The sequence below is a fragment of the Ovis canadensis genome, chromosome 20 (genome assembly GCF_042477335.2).
Source record: "Ovis canadensis isolate MfBH-ARS-UI-01 breed Bighorn chromosome 20, ARS-UI_OviCan_v2, whole genome shotgun sequence".
In the NCBI taxonomy this organism is placed as follows: Eukaryota; Metazoa; Chordata; class Mammalia; order Artiodactyla; family Bovidae; genus Ovis; species Ovis canadensis.
The window spans coordinates 24,908,180-24,931,996 of record NC_091264.1 but is presented as its reverse complement, the minus strand read 5'-3'; the positions used below and the strand labels follow the sequence as shown (position 1 = coordinate 24,931,996).

Below are 23,817 nucleotides of genomic sequence, written 5' to 3'. Positions count from 1 at the left end.
CCCGTCTTGCCCCCCCTCCTCCGATTGCTCCCCGCTCCTCCCCCGCCCCGCGCGCATCCGGCGGCGGGCACAGGATGTTCTTTCGCTCGGGCCCCCCCACCCCCGCCCCCGCTCTCACTTTCCCTCCGCTCCCATCCCCCACTCCCGCCGCCGGCACCTTGTTTAACTCTTTCCCTTCCGCGCTTCGCAGCGCCCAGCGCGCCCTTGCTGGGGAGGGGGGTCCCACCCTTCCCGCCCACCCCCAGGACAGGGAGCTCGATCCAGGGCGGCATGGGAAGAAGGGCCCCGGCCCAGCGCTGGGGCTCGGTTCTCCGGATCCACTGGCCCGTCGGGGGTGGGAGGGGACGGGATGAAGAGAGATCCTAGGGCCTGAAGCCAGCCTTCTCCGGACCCCCCAGACCAGCTCACCACTGGTGCCAGGTGGGCTGGGGGTGGGGGTGCCCGCAAATCCGGCGAGTCCCGCGACCGAGAAGGGCAGCCAGCTGGGCGGAGTTAGCGTCCGCGCCTGACCAGACGTAGGGTCAGCAAGGTCGAGGACCCCAACCTCATCCTCTCCCTGGTTGGGATGAGAAGGGGGCCCCCGGCTCTCCGGGAGAGGATGGAGAGAGGTCACGCCCTCCGCGTATACGTCACTGTTTCCAAGGCAACCAGGGGCGGAGACGCAGGCTGGGGAAAGAGAGACCTTAGCGAAACAAGGTTGCTAGAGACACTGGGACCCGGGGGTGGGGGGTGCGTTGGGGTGGGGAGGCGGCGTGGGCGGCCTTTTCAATCTTTGCTTTTCGCTCGCTGGTGCACCAAAAAGCTGAGGGCCGGACAGGTGCGGTTCATTCGACAGACGTTCGTTGAGCTTGAACCGTGCTTGGCATCAGGCTTAGGCACTGCGTTCTGGCGGCGCTGGATCCGAACCCTGCCCTCGCTGATTATTTTGAGTCAGGGTAGAGTGGCTATGCATCCTGGGTTACCTCCGTGGAACTGGTGTTAACTGTCCCTTCTAATCGCTTAGAAATGTCTTAGTTGGGGGTTGGAGGACAGTAGTTAAGGTACCGCATCCCCCAATTCAAGAAAAGCTCCCTCAGAGCAGGGCTGCTGTCTGCTCGCTTTGCAGCCAGCACTATGTTCTCTGTAATCTTTGCCTCTCTCACCTTTTACAGATGAAGCAGGCTCAGAAAGGTGAAGAGGCTTGCCCAAGGCCATACAGCTAAGTGTTGCACCTAGGTCCTTGTGGCCTTCAAAATCCAAGAGCCCAATCTTAGTCTTTCTTTTCAAGACAGATGATATTAAACAAGTAAATAAATAACCCTGTCCCTGCCGTGAAGGAGCTTATAATATTTGAGGCTGAAAATATTACAGGACATAATGAAGCAATAAAATCTAGGAAAGATTAAAGGCCACCCATAAGGCTTAGAGGGAAGTTGATGACAAAATGATCCAAGCGGGGTGGAGATTATCAGAGCCTTTGAGCTGGGTTATGAGGTGGTGATGGGATCAAGCTCTGGGGTCTGTGTTTGTGTGTGTGTGTGATGTGGTGCCAAGAAAGAGAACAACTTAAGGGCATCAGACCAGCAACCCAGAGCTAGGCAGGCTGGGATCTCCAATGGCAAGATCCCTCTGTAAACCCCAAAGCCACTGCTTGCACTCTTTTCTGCCCTCCACCCTCCTCAGTGGTTTTCTGTTCCTTGCTGGAGCACAGGCTCCAGGCAGGCAGCTTGACTCATTCCATTCAGCACTCTAGTACTTTAGAGTTGGTATTTGGCACAACCTTGGTAGCTCAGACGGTAAAGCGCCTGCCTACAGTGCGGGAGACCCGGGTTCGATCCCTGGGTCGGGAAGATCCCCTGGAGAAGGAAATGGCAACTCACTCCAATGTTCTTGCCTGGAAAATTCCATGGATGGAGGAGCCTGGTAGTTCATGGGGTCACAAATAGTCAGACAGGACTGAGTGACTTCACTCACTCTGATGTTAATTTGGATGTCAGATTCTCTCTCCTCATTCCCCACCCACCTCTACCCCGAAGATTCTGGGAAATTTAAAAACCAGGGCTGCTCAAAACAAAAGGGCCTGCATGAGTATCAGGAAACCATCAGGCTTGATGCTGACAAGGAGACCAAGCCAGGAAAGAGAACTGTGAGGAGAAAAGAGGCACAACCCAATGGACTGGACACTCGAGGAACACTGGATGCCTTCCTACCACGCACCAGGGCTTGTGCTGGATTCTGTGGTTTGGGTACACCATGAATGAGTGTGGGCCCCTTCGTATGGAACACACAGATTAGTAGCTGCTGTACCCAGTGTGCTTGAAGAGTCTGAAGTTGATAACATACACAATAAACAGTGGTTGAGAAAGATTATTCTAGCAGGGTGTGTAGGAGGAAGGAAAAACCTGGGTCAGAAAGGACAGTATGGCAGTGACTGTGGGAATTTGGGCCAAAGGTGGAATCTGTGGTATTGGAAAGGAAGGCGTGAGGAAAGTAACAAACAATACACCTTGTGATAAAAGCAGGAGTGGGAAGAATCTGGTGATAGATGGTGAAGGAGAGAAAACAGTTGAGAATTTTTTAAGTTAATTTTTTTTCCGATTTTTATTTTTGGCTGCACTGGGTCCTCATTGCTGAACACAGGCTTTCTCTGGATGCAGCCAGTGGGGGCTGCTCTCTAGTTGCAGTGCACGGGTTTCTCATTGCAGTGGCTTCTCTTGCTATAGAGCACATGGGCGCTGGGTGCCCTGGCTTTAGTAGTTGTGGCTCAAGGGCTCTTAAGTGTGGGGTCAGCAGTCGTGGTACACAGACTTTGTTGCTCCAAGGCATGTGGGATCTTTCCAGACCAGGGGTCGAACCGGCATCCCTTGCATGGCAAGACAGATTCGTAACCACCGGTCCACCAGGGAAGCCCCAAGAGTTAAGAATTCATCCTGCTTTATGGTGAGTTTGGGCAGTAGGAAGGTCACTGCAGGCAAGGAGGAGGAGCAAGTGTGAGGGACCTGAGGGTGAGTTCCGTCCCTCCTGGGCCATGTGAGGGCAGGTATCCTCTAGGCGATTGGACTTGGACACAGGGACATCCTGAAGAGTTGTGGCTGCCTCGTAAAAGAGTGTCCTCATCACTGTGGGTATGCAAACAGCTTCAGAACATTGGCCTGGGATACTGTGGAAAGATTTCATCCATCAGGTAAAAGGCTGGAGTCGACACAGTGAAAGTGGCTCCTGACTGAGGGATTTGGTGAGCGTTGGCTGGGTAAGCACATGTGTGGGAAGGATGCCTGTATGTGTGGGAAAATGGTTGGCATCCATTGCCTCAACCTTGGCTACAGAAGGTGCCCGAGATGCCTGGGAAGTAGGGGTTGAGGCCCAGGTGAGGCATGTCAGCAGCCTAGGACCCCGCCCCACCTTGGAAGGCCCTGGAGCCCAGGACTGTGCTGCCTGCCAGGGCATTTCCTGGAACTTGGCAGAGGATGGAGCCCCTCCCTGCCTGCCCTGGCACACTCCAGGTACACTGTGTCCCGGGATGTGGGGTAGCGGGGGTGGGAACCTTGCAGACACCCCAGGAGACTGGGGTGTAGGAAAGGTCCCCACCCCCCAGGAAGAGTCCTGGTATGGGCAGACATCTGAGCTCCCGCCCTGCGGCTGTCATCCTCACAATGGCCCCACCAGACCCCAGGGGACAGCAGGCCCAGAGGAGGAAGGAGAAGCCTTGTGGCTGGGTGGCAGGATTCGTGGGTCTTTGTTGTGGCTTTGGGTGGGAGCGTGGGTAAGGCAGAAAAGCGGGGTCTCAGGCTTCAAAGCACCTCCCCACCTGTTTCTTCCCTGCGGGGTAATCTTCAGGGGCCTAGTGGTTTTGAGGGGAGGGGACAGGAAGAGACTCTGAACTCTGGGTCAACCGAGGACAGAGATGGGGAAGACTTCCTTGCCCTGCAGCATCCATCCCATCTCTCCCAGCGTCTTCTGCTCCCCTCCAGCCTAGACCAAATTTCTACCTCCATCTGCAACTATAAGTTAACGACCCCCCACCATGCCAAGACCTCCAGAGGCCTCCCAGAGTGGTGGGAGAAGGGGACGATCAACTTGTCTGGCGGGCCACACCTGCCGGGCTGGGTGAGATGAATGCCCCTCCTGAGTGGGCAGAGCCCATTCAGGTCCGGCCGGGGGGCCGCGAAACGCTGGAATGCGGGGGCGAGAAGACAGAGGGCTGCGCGAACCGGCCACGTGGAGGTCCAGAGCGATAGGCAGGGGCAGGAGCCACGAGCAGGCCGTAAGCTCGCTCCTCCCGCTCGAGGGAGCCTCCGAGAGAGTTGAGTCGTCGCTGACCGCAGGCTGCAAGAGCGGTTGATCTGGTGAGCGAGCACACCCACTTACCCAGCTGCTGAGTCAGGCTGTTCTCGCTCCCGGTTCGCCCGCCCGCCCGCTCGGGACATTGTGTTCCAGCCCCGGCGCGCTGGCACCCGGCCCAGGCGCTCACACCAGCCTCCTCGCCCTGTTTGTGCTCGCGGCTTGCGCTCGGCGCGCAACCTCCCCGCCGCCGCCGCCGCGGTCCCGCGAGTGCACGCTGGGGCCGGGCCCGGCGCAGACACTGGGGACGGTCGGGGGCTGGTGCTCAACTCTAGCACCCAAGGGGGATCCCCCAGGGGTCCTTGAGGCTCTGCCCGATCTCCGGCCTTAGCAAACCCAGATCACTCCATCCCCCACCTGAGTCCCGGTTTGGATCCCTGGGCGAGTGGGGAGCCTGGGGCACCACAGTTGGTAAGGGGCGAGGGGCAGATATTGGTACCTAAACTCGAGAGAAGGAGCCACCCAGGCTGCCGCTCAAGCCCCACGGGTGCTCAGTCCAGGAGTCTGGAGGAGGAGAGCAAGGAACGCGCCAGCCCCATACTTGCGAGACCTGGGATGCGGTCACGTGACAACGGAAGCCCGCTTGAGGGGCCAGTTCAAGCCATCTCCCCGGAGCCTCCCCCTGCCTCCGACCCCTTCCCTGATGGATCCTTTCTTCACACAAGCCTGGAGACTCCAGTGATTCCCAGGGGCTGGCAAACCAAGCCCAGCTTTCGGCTAGCTTGGGAACCCCCTGGCTGGACGCCAGGAGTAAGTAGGAAGAGCCTGGACACTAGCGGGTGGGAGTGGGCGGCGGGGTGAAAGAAGACGACCCCAAACCCGAGCCTGACCCCTCCCTTCGTCCAGCCCAAACCCGGGTGTATTCAGGGCCACGTCTTCTTACCCATCCTTCTGCAGAAAGAGGTCCCCGAGCGCTTGGCCTAGAGGTTCCTGGAACAAGGAAGGGACAAAGGATTTACATACCGAGACCCTGCCGTATGTAAGGCCCATTCTCCAAGGTCTACCCACCTCTCAAGCTCCAGCTCATAAAGCCTGTTTGGAACAGTGCCAGCCAAATCTGATTCCTCTCTCCTCTGAAAGCCCAGCATACTCAGTCTGTACCTTTCTCAGGGCACAGCGTGTGGCCTGTCTCATATTCTAGTGATCTGTTTACTAATCCTGTTCTTCTAACCAGATTAGAAAGTCCTTGAGGCAGAAACAAAGTCTGCTGCTCTGAGCCTTCTCCCATGGCTTGAGCTCATCCCCCACAGGCCAAGCTTGGCACTGGAGTTGATGTTCAATAAATGTTCGGTGTATTGAAATGATTTCCTGCCCTTGGGCAGTTTGCAGGCCAGTTGAAGAGACAAACACATGGCATGTGAGGTTAAATAATAACCCAAGCCAGCAGGTGGTGAGTACCAAATGTGTGAGAGCTATAGGGAATCGGTGAAGGAGATAGTGATAGGGGAGAAGGATCCCAGGAGGCTCTAGGCTTTGAGCTGTGTGTGTGTGGAGGAGGAGAGAGAAGGTGTGGAGGTGATTCAGTCTGGTTTACATCACCGCAGACCCGCCTACACACTAGGCACTTCACCATGCATTATCTCTAATATTTAGGAGAGCAGGCTGGGTTTGGGAAGAGTGGAGGAGACCCAACCCAGATGTGCCTAGAGCCAACCAGAGCTCAGAGGTGGCCTTGGATCTGGGCTTCCCACCCTTGCTCCCCAGGCACTGCCTGTTCCTGGCCTGCCACTCCTACATACTACACCCAAGAGAGCTGCCCAGCACTGCCCAGCTCTGGATGCCCTCTGGTCCCTCCCTGGTGCACGACTGGCTGTGTGACCTTGGACCAGGCACTTCCTTCCCTACACCTCTCCGCCGTCTGTGCCTCCATTGCAGCACTTCCAGGCTGTGACTCTGTGAGTCAGTGTCCCAGGGATGCTTGCCACCTCCCCTGATGTGACCTGGGCTGCTGTGGCTCTCCCCTCCCCTACCCCCTACCCCCCTCGTTGCTCCTCCCTTCCAGTCTGGAGCTGCTGAGAGGAACACTGGGTACAGAGTGTGAGCTGGGATAGGAGGTTTCCTGTGGTTGCAAAAGGAACATCGGGACTTTCCCTGCTGTGGGAGAAGTGGGGGAGGAGGAGGCAGGGCCAACCTCGAAGGAACCTCTGCTCTCCTCCCTCCCCTCAGTGCTCCCAGCTCTGAAAAAGGCTGGTACAGTTTGTTACGCTGGGGCCGGAATGTACCGTGTGTTTCATATGGCCTCTGTCCAGTCCGACACTGGCTGCTTTATATTTATGCCTCCTTCTTCAGCCGTGGCATCCTGCTGCCTGTCACCCCTGCTCTCATCTGCCCACCTCCCACCTGGGCTCCCCCATTCACCAGGGGTTCTGCACTCTTCTGGGTGGTAAGGGTGGGGGCCTGAGCAAGCCCTGGAGGAAAGTTGGACTCTGGGAGGTTGAAGCTGTCAGTCCCCTTCTCCTTCCCATCAGCCAGCCCAAAACAGCCTCCAAGGCCATGGACACTCCAAGCTGGGTCTGAATTTTCTCTGGGCCTTTGAGGTGGACCCCCCTCTACCACTCCTTGCCACCCTTATTTTCCTGAGCGCTTCAGCAGTGTGCTTGAGCCCAGCTAGAGAAGTGAACTGAAGACTCTATTTAAGTTGTCACCCCCTACCCCAAAACCTTGGCAGACTTGTTAATCTTTGATCCTCCAGGCATCAGTTACAGAACAAGGCAGAGGTGGGAGTGGGGGAGGGGGATTCTACCCCCACTCCCCCCACCCTAGCAGTCAAGCATACCTAATAGGAGCTGCAAAATGGAATTTGACACTTGGTGACAAAATGATTTTTGAGTTGTGACCACTTTACTCTCCTCAAAGTGGGTTTGACATTCAGAGATCGATACATTTATGATCTAGCCTTCCTCCCCCAAGAGCACATGATGTAATTATTCACAATAAGAACTAACGTCCACTGCTTCCTAGGGACCAAGCATTGGTTGGGTTCAGGGGTTTATATACACAAGCTCATTCACTCTTCACAGTGACTCTAGGAGGTGGGTGCTTCTGTACCCACCTTTGACAGTTAAGGAAACTGAGGCTCAGAGAAGTAACAGCTGGGATCCACATTTAGGTATGTCTCACAGCAAAGCCAGCACTTCTGAGTGTCCTACTAGATGACTTAGGTCTGTATCTAAATTACAAACCCTCCATTTCTCAAGCCTCAGAGTCCTATTCCTCCCACCCTTCAAATGATTCCAGGAACTCTGCCTCCTGAGAGCCTATATATGCCTGGAGGTATCGTATGACAGTGGGAAAACCATTTTCAGCCCATTGGACAGGCTGCAATGCAGAGGCCCCAGGGGACACTCAGTGGGGGAGGTAAGTGGTCAGACCTGCTGGCTATGGGCAGCCTCAGTCACCTTTCGGCTGGCATGACAGCCATCCCACTCAGCCCCTCACCTGGGAGTAAACTTTTTCTCACCGTACACTCTGGGAACTAAGAACCAGACCTTGGATCCAGGACTCAACTCAGAACTTCTGTGCTACTTGGTGACATGGTGGCATGGCCCCTCCAAGGACCCACTTACATTTACCGCAGGGCTCTGGCAGAAATCACCACCATTATGTCAGATCCCCGGCCATATCGGGGTGTGTCCATTTCACTTGTTTCCTAACTCACTACGCTCACTATGATCTTCATGATCCTCTAAAGGAAGGAGAATAGTGCCCAATTTTCCTAATGGGAAAACTGAGGCATGAACAGGTCAGTTGTTCACTCAAGGGCAAGAAACTAGATTTGTGACTCTGATATCTGGAGTGCTTTGTTTCATAACGCTGAGCCTCTCCTAAGAGACAAAGAGTTTCCCAAGATGTCCCCAAGCCTGGTGACATGTGACCTTTCATCCAGCCCTTTCACCCTAGGATGCTGCCCACGCCACCCTTTTCTACCCCAGGGCTGAAGCAAGGGCCCCAGACATCCTGTAGTCAGCTGGCCTGGCCTGGGCTCTGGCTTCCTGTCCTCTGCGGCTCTCACAGGCACATTTTGTCCCTTCTGAGCCCAGTTCTTTCTTCCTCTTTTATCCTTCCTTCTTTTTCGCTCTTTGCTCGCTGAGAGTCCTGTTTATATGCCTCCATCCATCTGTGTTTGCTTTTTACCTTTGCGTTTTGTATGTCCCTTCTCCTGGGAAGTTCCCTAAGGTCCTCCGTGCCCTCTGCCCTTGACACCATCTTGTTTTTAAAGAAGCATCTTCCATTTCTACCCCTACCTCCACTCCTCACTGCTTCCAACTTGAGAAGAGGGGTCAGATTACTGTGGTTCATGCCTTCAGTGTGCACTTAATGAATACCTACTCTGTGTCCCAGGAGTTGTGTCAGTGCCTAGGATCTAAAGTCCAAACGCTGTGGTGGAGCATTTATTAAGCACCTACTGTGTGCATCAGGTATTGTGCTTCAACCTAGGGACCTGTAAGCTGGTCATTGTCCTCAAGGAATCTCCAGGTAAGAGAATTCCTTTGTGGTATAGTGGTTAGGACTCTAGGCTTTCACTGCTGAGAGTCTGGCTTCAGTCACTGGTCGGGGAAATAAGGTTCCCCAAGTGGTACAGTGCGCCGCCCCCAGAGATCTCCAGGCAACTTGGGAAGATGCATATAAACAAGTTACTGTAATGCCCTGGGAAGTCAGAGACTGGAGAGCCGGAGAGGAGCTGGCCAGGCAGAGAAAGGGTGCAGGGCGTGCCACGTAGAAGGAACAGTGCCTTTATACAAAGGCACATGGCATGAAGCTGCCCTGGGTTCTCTGGCAGGCACTTTGAGTTGTTTGGTCTGGCCTGAACCTGGAGTGCAGGTTGGGGAACCTGAGCAGATGTGGCCAGAGGCAAGCAGCCCCAGATGGTACAGAACCTCCTGTTCAGCAAGAGTTGACCTTTATCCTGGAGCAGCCGGAAACCAAAGCAGCCTGATGGCTCCCTACAGCTTAGGAGCCCCAGGGTTGGGCTGAGGCCAGGCCTGAAATACTCTCAAGTCGCCATTAACCCACATTTACTGCCCTTTGGCTCCGTAAGACCTGAGAGAGAGGCAGACACTTCAGTATAATGCTGTTTCCAAAGCATAATCATTCATTCATTCATAAATGCTTCACTAGTTCTCCTGTTTGCCACCTGCGGCTCTGAGCACTGGGAAGGGGTCATTGCCCACCCCCCCACACCCACCACTGAGGTCCCAGCTCTCAAGAAATTTTATCTCCTTGGCAGCTGGGGAGGGAGGATAGGCCACAAACAAACAAAACAAAAGAAGAAAATGAAAAAGATAATCTCAGGTCGTGGTGAGTGCAAAGAACAAAACACAGTGGTAAAATTGCAAGTGATGGGGTGGGCTGGGTAGTCAGTGGAGGCTGCTGTAAGGACACTCATCTTTGAGCTGAGACCAAGATGGCAAGAACAAGCCAGTATGTGAACATGCAGGGACTTAGGGCTCTAGGCCTAGGAAAAATCACTTGCAAAGGGCCTGGAACACGACGGAGCTTGGTGTCTTTCAGGTTTAGAAAAATGCTGGGTTCATTACTCTCCAGCAATTCTACTCAAGGATCATTGTACTCATTTTGTAGAGTTGGAAACGGGGGATCAGAATGGTTAAGTTCCTTGGCCAATATCCTAACTGGTAGTCCAAATTTGGGCTCTAAATCCACTGCTCTTTTTTTCTACCAAAGTATCATGTTGCTGTACAACCAGTGTCCTAAATTATTTAGGACCCATCCAGTTTCCAAAATTCTGCCTCACTGTTCTCTGGACATGCACCCTGGACATTCTCTGTGTCCCAAATCATGACTCAAGCCCTGTCTCTGCCACGTTCTACCAGCAGCAGCCGAGGATGGGCGTATCATCCCCCTAAGCCTCAGTTTCATCATCAGCAAATAGGGAGAGTAAGAATCCCAGTGGCATAGGCTTGTCAACTGAGGATTGAATGAGGTCATCTATATACGGTCAGTACAGTGCCTGGAGCAGGGCACACATTCCACTTGTGGTTGTTCTTAAAACTGGGGTTGCAGGAGAATGGTCCTGTCACCACGTGTAGGCCTCTGACGCACGAGCGGGGTGGGGGCGCTGTGGGGGGAGGAGGGCGGCGGGAGGGCCTCTTCCCTTTGCCCAGCCGCCGGCTTCTCGTGCCGGGATCCCATACTGACACATCTTGTACTTCCCGTTTCCAGGGAAATTCCTCGCCTCGGGACCGCACCCGCCCTTGAACACCTCCCGATCTCTTTGGGCAGAGTGCAAGCCAGACAGAGCTGGGGACAGTGAAGTGGCCATCCTCAGCCCTGTGTGTGCCAGGAGCCCCCTCCCAGGGAGTGGGGGGCAGGTGGCCCCGCTGCAGGAGGGCAGGGGCGGCAGAGGGAGCTTGGCGTGGGCGGCTGGGACAGAGTCCTTCTTAAAGGAGGTGGGGACCCCGTGGAGTACGTGACTCCTGACCCTTCAGCCTGCACACTCCAGTTAGCAGGACAGAGACCCCTCCCCACGCATCCCCAGCCTTCCCGGGCTTTCTGCCCTGCGGGAAGAAAGGCCAGCTGGGGGGTGGGAGCAGGCAGAGTCCTGCCAGGGCTCTCAGACCCCTAGCCTGTCTCCCCCTCCCCCTCCCTCAGCCCCAGCTGCTGTGCTTCCTCCAGGTTTAAAGCAAAACCTGGTTCCATCCTTCCTGCTTCTCGGTGGCGCTGGCACTGCGGCCTGGGGTTATTTTTAGCAGGGATGCGGGAAGGCACATTTCTCCCGGACTTTCACTGGGGACACCCCCAACCCCCAGCCAAGACTCTCCCTGGGGAGGCTGTTTCGGAAAACCCCCCTCCCAGAAACGGGAAACGGGTGTGCTTTCTGTTCCTCCAGCTCACCAGAACAGGAGTTGCCATCAAGCCTGGGGCTACCCTGGTGGGAAATTCTAGGTTCCAAAGCCCATGGGCTGCCCTCATCCCTGGTCTCTGCATTCCCTTAAATCTAGGGGGCCTGATGCCCAGTGTGTGGAAATTGGGGTCCAAGGAGAGCCAGCACTATGGACTCCATGGGGGCACCAGTTATTCTGGGTGGTGTTTATGTGGGTACTTGCTTTATAATTCATTAAACTGATCTTGCCTGGTCTGTGTATTTCTCTGTATGGGTGTCTTTTCTGCTAGCAGAAGTCTATTGAGATATAACCTATACCCAGTAAAATGCACAAATCTTAACAGTAAAATGCACAAATGCTCAGTGAATTTTGACAAATAATGTATACCTGTGTAACCATCACCTAGATCAAGACTTTGAACATTTTGAGTAGCCCTAAGTTCCCTTTATTGACTAAGAAACCTATATGCAGGCCAGGAAGCAACAGTTAGAACTGGGCATGGAACAACAGACTGGTTCCAAATAGGAAAAGGAGTACGTCAAGGCTGTATGTTGTCACCCTGCTTATTTAACTTCTATGCAGAGTACATCATGAGAAACGCTGGGCTGGAAGAAGCACAAGCTGGAATCAAGATTGCCGGGAGAAATATCAATAACCTCAGATATGCAGATGACACCACCCTTATGGCAGAAAGTGAAGAGGAACTAAAAAGCCTCTTGATGAAAGTGAAAGAGAAGAGTGAAAAAGTTGGCTTAAAGCTCAACATTTAGAAAACTAAGATCATGGCATAGTCAATAAAGCAGAAATAGATGTTTTTCTGGAACTCTCTTGCTTTTTCCATGATCCAGCGGAATGTTGGCAATTTGATCTCTGGTTCCTCTGCCTTTGCTAAAACCAGCTTGAACATCTGGAATTTCATAGTTCACATATTGCTGGAGTCTGGCTTGGAGAATTTTGACCATTACTTTACTAGCATGTGAGATGAGTACAATTGTGTGGTAGTTTGAGCATTCTTTGGCATTGCCTTTCTTTGGGATTGGAATGAAAACTGATCTTTTCCAGTCCTGTGGCCACTGCTGAGTTTTCCAAATTTGCTGGCATATCGAGTGCAGCACTTTCACAGCATCATCTTCCAGGATTTGAAATAGCTCAACTGGGATTCCATCACCTCCACTAGCTTTGTTCGTAGTGGTGCTTTCTAAGGCCCACTTGACTTCACATTCCAGAATGTCTGGCTCGAGGTGAGTGATCACACCATCGTGATTATCTGGGTCGTGAAGATCCTTTTTGTACAATTCTTCTGTGTATTCTTGCCACCTCTTCTTAATATCTTCTGCTTCTGTTAGGTCCATACCATTTCTGTCCTTTATCAAGCTCATCTTTGCATGAAATGTTCCCTTAGTATCTCTAATTTTCTTGAGGAGTTCTCTAGTCTTTCCCATTGTGTTGTTTTCCTCTATTTCTTTGCATTGATCACTGAGGAAGGCTTTCTTATCTCTCCTTGCTCTTCTTTGGAACTCTGCATTCAGATGCTTATATCTTTCCTTTTCTCCTTTGCTTTTCACTTCTCTTCTTTTCACAGCTATTTGGAAGGAAAGTTATGACCAACCTAGATAGCATATTGAAAAGCAGAGATATTACTTTACCAACAAAGGTCCATCTAGTCAAGGCTATGGTTTTTCCAGTGGTCATGTATGGATGTGAGAGTTGGACTGTGAAGAAAGCTGAGCGTGAAAGAATTGATACTTTTGAACTGTGGTGTTGGAGAAGACTCTTGAGAGTCCCTTGGACTGCAAGGAGATCCAACCAGTCCATCCTAAAGGAGATCAGTCCTGGGTGTTCATTGGAAGGACTGATGCTGAAGCTGAAACTCCAATACTTTGGCCACCTCATGCGAAGAGTTGACTCATTGGAAAAGACTCTGATGCTGGGCGGGATTGGGGGCAGGAGGAGAAGGGGACGACAGAGGATGAGATGGCTGGATGGCATCACCGACTTGATGGACACGAGTTTAAGTGAACTCCGGGAGTTGGTGATAGACAGGGAGGCCTGGCGTGGTGTGATTCATGGGGTCGCAAAAAGTCAGACACAACTGAGTGACTGAACTGAGCTGAACTGAAGTTCCCTCGTGCCTGCACCTAGTCAGGCCCCACCCCTGAGATGACCAAGATCTGATTTCTATCCCCATATTCATTGGAAGGACTGATGACTGTTGCTGAAGCTTTAACTCTAATACTTTGGCCATCTGATGTGAAGAACTGACTCATTAGAAAAGACCCTGATGCTGGGAAAGATAGAAGGCGGGAGGAGAAGGGGACAACAGAGGATGAGATGGTTGGATGGCCTCACCGGCTCATTGGGCATGAGTTTGAGTAAGATCCAGGATTTGGTGATGGACAGGGAGGCCTGGCGTGCTGCAGTCCATGGGGTCACAAAGAGTTGGATGCCAGTGAGTGAGTGAACTGAACTGAAGACTAGTTTCGTGTGTGTGTGTGTATTTTACAAGGTTAGAAGAAATATAGCTGCTATCATAAAAGAAAGAAATGGGCAATAAAAAATTTAATGTGAAAGGGAGCCTCAAAAAAGGAGGGTAATTAGAATTTGAAAAAACTAAGGAAAAATTGGGATGGAAATGGGAGGTTCCAGAACTAGCTCAACCCCTCAGCTTTGGGACTGGAGGGCTTGGGATATTCCCCTGAGCAGAGAGGCAGTGAGCACGGCTCACTCCTGCCAGGGGTCCTCCTGGGTCCAGCTGCCCCCATTTTCTGCTAGAGATCCAGGCCTTTCCTCCAGCCCCCTCACCACAGCAGGGTTCAGCAAGGCCAAGGCTGCAAGGAAATGGCACTCTCAAAGGCATTCACCTAGAGACAGAGAAGTCCGAGCCTCTGTGCAGGCAAGGCTGTTAGTCTTTTCTGCCTTCCCTTTCAAGATCTTTGTGATTCTGAGCCTCCTTCACCCTACATGAAGGGGAGGGGAGAGGCTGAGGCTCTCAAAGGAGGGTGGGAGAGGAAGAGTCAAGGAGCCCATCATTCCTTCTTTCATTTTAAAACACTTATTTGGGACTTTCTTGGTGCCCCAGTGGTTGAGACTTTGCCTTCCAATGCAGAAGGTGCTGGTTCCATCTCACATGCCTCACAGCCAGAAAACGAAAACGTAAAAAACAGAAACAATATTGTAAAAAATTCCATAAAGACTTTAAAAATAGTCCACATCAAAAAAAAGCCTTAGGAGAAAAACACTTCTTTGAGCACCTACCCTGAAGATACAGCACCCACGTTGCTGTATCTTCTGCTCCTGCTGGGGACTGGAGAATGACCACGGCCAACTTCAGCTCCCTAGGGAGTCAGAGGTAGCATTCCCAGGTGAGGCAAGGCCTTATGCCCACTTCCTAATGCAGAGCAGGGGCTCAGAGAGGTAAACCGACTTGGTCAGCGTCGCACAGCAAGCTGCTGGCGGAGGGAAGGGGTCCCCGACTCAGCCTAGCTGGGGATGAGAAAGCAAAGGAAGCAAAACCGGCAGCCCGGCTCCTTGGCTTCCTTCCTAGCAGGCTCCTGGGAGCAGCAGAGTGAACGCTGACCTGGAGGGCAGGAGCCTCGCTGCGTCTAGGGCTCAGAAGCATGTCCCCTCTATGGGCCTCAGTTTTCTCCCAAGTCCATTGAGGAGCCAGCCTCAAGAGGATCTTTAAGCTTCCTTTAGCTCTAAGTCTTTCAGGCGAACTGGCATCTTCCTGCCTCAGGGCCTTTGCTCAGGTTTTTCTCCTGCTGGAAGCCCCTTTTCCCTCCAGCTTCCTTCCTCTGACAGCCTCCCAGTCTTTTGCCATCTAATCCCAGGGCTACCCCGTGAGGCCCTTGCCATCCAGGGGGTTTTTTGAGGGGATATCCCCCAGGTCTCCACTACCAGGACAGGCAGAGCCTCCCTCCCTTTGCGCCACCCGGCTCCCACCTTGGGACGGGGCCTCCAGTGGGGTGAAGAGGTGTTTGTTCTGTCAGCCACACCGGAGACGAAGAGAATTTTTGCTCCCACCCCACATTTCCATGTGTTCCTTTCAACTTGCCGAGAATGAGCTCATCCTTCCTCGGGGCCTGCAAGAGGTTGTGCCTTCCTGCTGGGCAGCCAGCCCTGCCCAGGGCATCAAACTGGGGCCCTTTGGCAAAGGTGGCTGCCCTGGGAGGCGAGCCCAGGAAGGATGGGAAGGACGGGCAGGGTCTCAGGCAGAGCAGCTGCTCTGCCTCACCCGACCCATCCTCACTCACAGACACCTGGGCAGAAATCTTTCCTACCACAAACATATGGCTCCTGTTCCCATCGCCACACCCAAACCGACGCCTACCGGCTTGCTCACAAACAGACTGGCGACTTTGTAAACATGCACGCCATCGCTCCCTCAGCCCCTCCCCCAGGCAGGCATTGTGCACAGATACAAGATCATCGCGCACAGACACGTGGGCACCCACAGACACAAGGGCACACGTGTGGGTGCATCACGGGCAACAGTCACGCCCACAAGGACCTTGCGGCAGGGAACACTCACATGCGTGTGCACACAGGCATGCGTGTTTGCACACCAGGGGACACACACACACGCACTCTCCTCTCCACCCTCAGCTCTCAGATGAGGGGCCCAGCTTGTACTTGGAATGAGGAGAGTGCTCCATTGTTGGGGTCTGGTGTCTCTGGATTTATATCAAACTGGAGTCTTGTTTCCCAACCTTCCACAGGGGTGGCCCTATGGGAAGCAGGGAAAGCCCTAAGAGCTGTGAGCTCCAACCAGGGCGGCACCTGGTGTGGGGGGCAGATAGGAATGGGGGCAGGCGGGTGTGGGGGAGGACTCTGTCACTCTTGGGGACGATGTCTCCAAGGAGGCTCGTTTTGCAAGGCTGATCTCTCCGCTTTCACTGTCATGCTCTTCACTCCGTTCCATCCTTTCATGGGCCTCAGGCCCATGTCCTCTTCCTATGTGTGTGTGTAGACGGGGTGGGTGGAAGTCTTTGAAGAGGGCCCAGTCCCAAGGTTGATATGGCATCTCTGGGGTTAACAGCAGGGTGCCAGGCAGGTTGGCCCCCCTCAAGTGGAAGTGGTGGGGAGCTTCTCTTGGATTCCTCCAGAGCAGCACAGCAGTAGTCCAGAGAACAGGAGGTGGAATGGTTGTGTTTGTGACGTAGTTACCCGATCTGGAGGGTTGGGCAGGGAGCAAGCTTGGATTCTATTAAACCCAGTTTAGCTGCGTCACAGAGTGTGCCTGATGTGGTGTTGGGCTGGGTGGGGAGAAGGAGGGGGTGGATTCAGAAATGAGTAAGACGCAGTAACTGTTTTAGAGTGAGCGAGTGAGTGACTGTGTGTGTGTGTGCGTGTGTGTGTTGGGTGGTGGCCCACGAAACCCCACACAGGCAGAACAACCCCGGGGAGGATAACTTGAACACAGTGGCTCCGCACGGAAGCCATCGCCTCTGCCCGCCCCTGCCCAGAGCGCCGCACGCGCGCCCTCTGCCTAACCCTCCTGCCGCGCTTCCTGTGTTGGCTCACTGTTGATATAAGGCCATGTCGTCCCAGGGCGACACCCGGGGGGCTGCCCCAGCCCTGCCTCTCCCACCCTAGCCGTCAGCCCCCCTCCTGTGGGTTTTCTCGTCCCATCTCTCCCATCCGCTCTCTCCTTGCAGGCTCACGGTCTGGGCGACTCTCACCGCCTCCCTCCTGGACCTCGGTCTGGGCGACTCTCACCGCCTCCCTCCTGGACCTCGAAGGCAAGGGGGAGGTCTCACCTCCAGGTGTGTATCATCCCCGACACTGTTGCCAGAGGCACCTGCCTCAGACAGTAGCTCTCACTTAGAGGCCTTCACTGGCTCCCCACCACCATTAGAATAAATGCCTGACACGGCACAGGCATCCACCTGTATACAGCACGCCCAGCACCCCTCTACCACGAAGCCTGCCCCCAACTCCCAGTTCCCCCAACCGGCATTGCTGGTGGACACCTCTAAGCTTTCGTATGTGCTGTTCCTTTTGCCTGGAATGCCTTTCCCTCGTTGACCTAGCAAGGACCTCCTCATCTTTCCAGACTGAGGTGGGGTCCTTCTTGGTCTCTATGAAAAGACGTTTTATAAGAGTGCTAACAAAAGCGACTTAAAAACCACATACTAGGCACTCCTCTGACTCATCACTTGATATATATTATATATACATATGAGCTTGTTTAATCCTCATAACAACCCTGATAGAGATTATCATCTTTATTTTATAGATTGGGAAATTTGTTACCGGGAATCTAAGTGACTTATTCACCCAAGGTGAGATGCCTCGTAAGTGCTGGAAGCTAGCTGAAGAGTCTATGCAAGTTAATCCCTACACTACACTGCCTCACTCACTATTGTGTTTGCTAATTTATATAGCTTTTGAGCAATCAGAGTCAGTTAATGTCTGATGAATAAATAAATGAGTGACTCATTAAAATTGAGTGGAATGAAGAAGTAGGGCTCCTCCTCATTTATAAGATTCTGCCATGCTAAAGCTCTTTTATAGAACATAGAACAGTTTAAAGAAAATAGATTTTGAAGAAAAATCCCATACATCATGTTTTCATCTTATCGTCTTGCTTTTTATGTAAAATTTCCATGGATCACTAAGCCTACGTTTTTTTCAAGTCAATGGAGACACGTCCTCAGCTGCTTCTAATGACCTGCTTACCATGTGCTGCTGCCCCCAGAGAGATAAACCCACTGAGAAGTGACCCAAGGCAAGGTGAATTGTAGCAGATGCTGGAAGCGCATCCATTCTCATCACACAGGCCTGGGACAGTCATCCCACCCAGGGATGTCAGTGAGGGCTTTCTAGAATAGATGAGATTTGGGTTGAATCTTAAAGAATTTTGATAACTGGCAAGAAGGGAGAGGGGCAGGGAAGGCCAGTGAATGTTTGGACTCCAGAGTTGGGTGGTAGGAAGGGCAGGGCAGGAAGACAGGAGAGGGAAAAATGATGTGATGGAAGGTGAGACCAGGCAGGTAACAGTGTCTGGTGGTGTGGCAGGTGTGAAATCACCTTCACTTCCACCCCAGGCAGCTGTACAGTTTTGAACAAGTGGCTGATTTTTAAAGTTTCTGCAGGAATTCTTGGGTGGTCCAGAGGTTAGCGCTTTTACTGCTGGGTCCCAAGTTCAATGCCTGGTTGGAGACCAAAGATCCTGCAAGCCAAAACACATGATCAAAAAAAATTATTTTTAATTTTCTGCTCTCCTGTGGGCAAATTGATCATTTAAGCCTGGAGGAAAGCTCAAATGAGCATCCCCAGGACAGGAGAGATTGCTGATCCTCCAATGCCAACAGCTCAGTCCTACACACCTCTGGAAGGTGGTATAGCTTAGAGGGTAAGCCATGATTCTGCCACTTGCTGTCTTGGTAGTTCATTCAACCCATCTGTAACACAGTTTCCTTAGGTTGTCATTGAAGATTAAATTAGTTAAAGCGTTTAATCATCTAGATCATTGGAAGCATCTAGCTTCTCACAGCTGCCGGTAGACACTAGCTAGTATGGTCACTGCAGCCAGAGGTCTTCATAATGGTGCTAAATCTTATTGAGTTATCCCTTGTCTGGGCCACAGGATTGAGCCTTTGCTGTGTGGTTCCTTTTTGCCCTCCTCACTCACCAAATGCCCCAAGTCAGTGCCCCCAGTTTTTGTTCCTGCCCACTTAATGCCCTTTTCATACTGTTCATGGGGTTCTTGAGGCAAGAGTACTGAAATGGTTTGAGAAGGGAGTGACAGAGGATGAGATGGTTGGATGGCATCAACAACTCAATGGATATGGGTTTGAGAGAACTCTGGGAGATGGTGAAGGACAGGGAAGCCTGGCATGCTGCAGTCCATGAGATCGCACAGAGTCAGACACAGCTGAGTGGCTGAACAACAACACCTTGCGCCCACTGTGCTGATACACTGGCTTCTTGCAATGAGGTTAATTTTGCTTTGTGCCCGTAGGGCTGGGACGAGAAAGCAAAGCTGCGAAGAAACCTGAGTAAATACTTCCTGGGAGTGCACAGGGCATGGGGCCAATTTCAGTTCGAGAGTCAGCCAGGTTCCACACATGAGAGCTAAGTCCCTGGGAGTTGGCACTGGTGCCTCAGCGTCTCCAGGAGCGGGTGCGGGGTGCCGGCCACCTCGCAGCCCTGCAGGGAGCCAGGCCTGGGAAATACCTGTTGGTTCTTTGCATGGCAGGGCGAGAGCAGAATCCAGCTATGAAATTACAGGCTGAAGATCCTGAGAACCAGGCTGGGACGGGCTACAAATGTGGCTCCTCCTGGCCTAGGTTCAGGTGGCGAGGTAATTAGCTTCCAAAACAGAACCTGGGCCCTTTCCTGGGGCCAGGCCACTGGGCTGCTCCTTAGCAAACCCCCAGGGCTTTGATGATTCTCTTTGAATGATCAGGTTCCCCTTCCCACCACCGTGCCCTTCTTAACCTGCTCCTGGGGCTTTCTCCTAACACCTTCCATCCTGCAAAAACTTTCTCTTAAATCCTCTAAGTCAGAGTTTCTCTTTATCACTTTTTTTTTTTTAACAGTTTGATAATGTGCCTTGGTGAGATTTCCCTTGTGTTTATCCTACTTGGGGCTCATTCATCAACTTTGGAACAGTTTTTGTCATTACTTATCCTATCCCAACTGTTGTGTCTCAAAGATGGTCTGCAGGGAACCACCTGGGAGCTTGTTAATGATGCCCCACCCAAATAAGAATCCCCTGGGAGTCTGTTTTAAACAAGTTCCTGGCTGAGTCTTCGGCGTACTGAAGGGAGACCACTTCAAGGAGTCCGTGAGTGCTCCAAGTCAGGGCCTAGGTGTCACGCCTCTCTGTCCCTGAAGGGCCTCACTGTTGAATGGAACACTCAGCTGCAAGAGTTTCTCTTCATTCACTGAGTCAGCAAGATTGGTGCCATCTGCCTTCCCATGCTACTAAAGCCCGACGCTGAAACTTGGACTCATGAATTTCAGGCACCAGGTAGCAGAGGAAAGAGACTCCTTGGGGGCTTTAAGAGGCTCCCCCAAACCCACCAAGGACGCTTCTGGGGAAAGCACGCCTGCTGACATAACCACATGACTGGGCGTGGGGGGAACTTCCTCGGTGGCGCAGTGGTAAAGAATCCGCCTGCCAATGCAGGAGACATGAGTTCGATCCCTGGTCTGGGAAGATCATACTGTGGGGCAACTAAGCCAGTGCACCACCACTACTGAGCCTGTGCTCTAGAGCCTGGAAACTGCAACAAGAAACAACCACAGTGAGAAGCTTGTGTACCGCAATTAGAGAGTAACGTCTGCTTGCTGCAACTAGATAAGAGCCTGCACAGCAACAAACGCCCACACAGCCAAAAATAAATGAGTAAATAAATATTTAAAAAAAAACAAGGGACCCCTGTTCTCTGTAAAATGCAGATAAGCATTTCTATATGGAGGGTTGAGATGAATGAGTCAGACTCAACAGTTGGAAATTCTGGGTGACAAGTTTAATTCTCTTTGGAGTTAGGAGTAGAAGAAGAAGTAAGGAGGTTAGAAATGATTATTTGCAAGCTACTTCCTAGAAAATACAGTGGGAAGCAGATAATGTACCAGACAAGTAAATAAGCATGCACATGGAGTGTGTTTTCCATCAACTTTACTGAGGCAAAAATTTATATAACAACACAGCACACCCATTGCACAGTTTGATGAGTTTTGACAAATGTGTTTGCCTGGGAAACCTCTATCACAACACAGATTATTTTCTTAAAAATTTTTCTTTGTTCCTTTTTGCAATCAAACCCCACCTGGCCTAGCAGCCCTTATTCTGCTTTCTGTCACTTTGCATTAGGTTGGTATTTCCTAGAATTTCAAGTACATGTAATCACACTCTTTTGCAACTGGCTTCTTTTGTTCACCATAATGATTTTGAGATTTGTTCCTGTTTTGGCATGTATTAGTAGTTTTTTCCCCTTGATTGCTGTATATTATTCCATCATATGACTGTACCACTATTTGCTATCCCTTCTCCTATAGTTGGAGGTTATCCTTTTTTAAATATTTGTTTATTTGGTTGCTCCAGTTCTTAGAGGAGGCATGCGAGATCTGTGAATTCTTAGTCACCGCATGTGGGATCTAGTTCTCTGACCAGGGATTGAGCCCGGGTCCCCTGCTTTGGGAACACAGAGTGTTAACCACTGGACCACCAGGAAAGTCCCTGATCATAGTTTGAGGCTGTTATGAGAAAGTTGCTATGAACACTCTTGTACAACTCTTTCTGTGAACATACATTTTTGCTTCTCGTGGGAGCAGAATTGCTGAGTTATAGGGTAACTGTATGATTAATGTTAAAAGAAGTTACCAAACTGTATCCCCAAGTGGCTGTATGTTCCCACCAGGAAAGGATAAGAGTTCCAATTTTTCCACAGCCTTGCCAGCTCTTGGTATTGTTGGTCTTTTTCATTTTAGCAGTACTGGTTAGGTGTGCAGTGGTCTGTCACTGAAGCACACTTATGCCCACCTCTCTAACCTCTTCTGGGACAGCTGCCCCTGCCCCCACATTTTTCCCCAGTCTCCCTGACCATCTTTCTGTTTCTCCCATGTTCTGGGCTTTTTTCCTGGAATTCTCATCCTCTCAAAATTTCCATAACGAGTTCCTTTTCATGATTCAGTTCTCAGCACAAGTGTCACCTCCTCAGAGGCCTTTCCTCACCACCCTCTCTATTGGTGTCCTCAACGTTTTTGATCATATTACTGTTTTTTCTTCCTTTGTAGCAGTGAGTCCTATGTGAAAGAATCTTATTTGTTTGTCTACTTGTTAATTGTCCGCCCAGTAAGAACATCAGTTCCAGGACCAAACACACTTTGTGTTTTTTGTTTATCTAGAGCTTAATAGAGTAAATGTTCAATGTGTATTGTTGAACAGATTTGCAGTCCAAAATGGATGTTTGATATATTGATATTTGAGGTCCTGGGAATTAAAGGGTATGCATATCAACAGAGAAAACATATTTAAAGCATAAGTCACTTTTATTGCCTGGGGAAATTTGATTTTGCATGTAAATATGCTTAGAAATCTAAAAATACAGAAAAGTAGAAAGAGGAGGAATATCAACATAGTTCCACCAAATATTGTGGTCTTAAAATGTAAATCACTTAACGTTATTAACTAGGTTTAAAATTTGATTTTTTTAAAGTTAATATTAACTTAAATAATATTTCAACATGGAAAGAAAACAGTATATCCTTCTGGAAAAAGCTACTCATATACAAACATAGCTATAGCTATCTGAATTTCTTCCCAAAATAGTACCATTCTGTGTACATTGCTCTGCACTTTAGTTTTTCATTCAACAATTTATCATAGAAATCATTCTATATCAATATGTGTATTAGTTAAGACTAGGTTCAGCTACAAGTGATGGAAAATTCAAAATATCAGTGTCCTGAAAACTTAGACTTTGGTTTCTCTTCCACTAATGAAATCCAGAGGAAAGTAGCCAGGCAATACTACGACTACACAATTATCGAGGACCCAGATTCCTTCTGTTTTTGCTATGCCGTATTCAACATGGGGCTTCTACCTCATGGTACAATATGGCTGGCTGAGCTCCAGGCATTACATCTGCATCTAGCCAGCAGAAAGAGGGGAGAAAAGAGAGAGACACCCTTTCTCCTATTAAGACATTTCCTATGACATTTCTGCTTAGCTCCCATTAGTCAGAGCACAGGGACATATCTAGTTACAAAGGAGGCTGTGTTCTAGATAGATATGTATACCAGTTCAAAAGGCAGATGAGGGAATCCCCTGGTGGTCCAGTGGTTAGGATTCTGCACTTTCACTGCTGAGGGTGAGGGTCCAATCCCCCTAGGATCCTACAGACTGCAAAGCATGGTTAAAAAAAAAAAAAGCAGAGGAGAAAAGGAGAATGGATGTTGGGGGTGACTAACAATCTCTGCTAGAGTATACATAGAGTTGCCTCATTTTCAAAACTGGAATTTTTTTATAGCCACTTGTCCAATGGAAAGTGGGAGCCAGTCACCAAACCTCTTGTCCTACATTTCCAAATAGAAATTTCCAAATTCTCCCTGAGGTGTGTGATTGGTAGAGCTATGATCCAGCTGCAAGGGAGGTTGGGAATTTGAGTTCTGATTTCCAGGTTGAGAGGTGAAATTTGTGATAGAAGGATTTCCTCAAATATAGAAATGCCATTTATAATTCGGACCATTCCTCTTATCAAAGACAGCTATATACATTAGACAAATACTTTTGAATCTTTAAAGCATCAAAAATCTAGCAAGGTAGTGAGGAATTACTGGACCAAGATACACGAAAAGAATCCAGAGAGATTAGAGTTGCTAGATAAAATACAGGACTCCCACTTAATTTCAGATAAACAACAAAATATTTTTAGCTTAAGTATGCCCATGCAATATTTGGGACATAGCAATACTGGAAAATAATTTGCTGTTTATTTGAAATTAAAATAAGCTTGATGTCCTGTGTTTTTGTTTATTAAATCTGGCAACCCTAACAGAGAAGTGAGTCCAGCACTTGGGGCTGCTTTTACCCAAGGGCATTTGCCAGTCTGAGTCATCAGAGAGGCTGAGCTGCGCTTTTGTATAGAATTGTAATTCAGGGCCTCCCAAGGTTGGAGATTCTGATAGACCACTCCTGTGG

General features: G+C 50.8%; 1 long non-coding RNA gene across 1 annotated transcript; it reads left to right on the top strand.

The window, feature by feature from the left end:
• Positions 1–11,744: 11,744 nt before the first annotated feature.
• LOC138425844 (uncharacterized) lies at positions 11,745–18,366 on the top strand. The gene is made up of 3 exons (XR_011251417.1): positions 11,745–12,403; positions 16,820–16,927; positions 17,401–18,366. It is a non-coding gene; the product is annotated as an uncharacterized lncRNA (long non-coding RNA).
• The last annotated feature ends 5,451 nt before the right edge of the window (positions 18,367–23,817 follow it).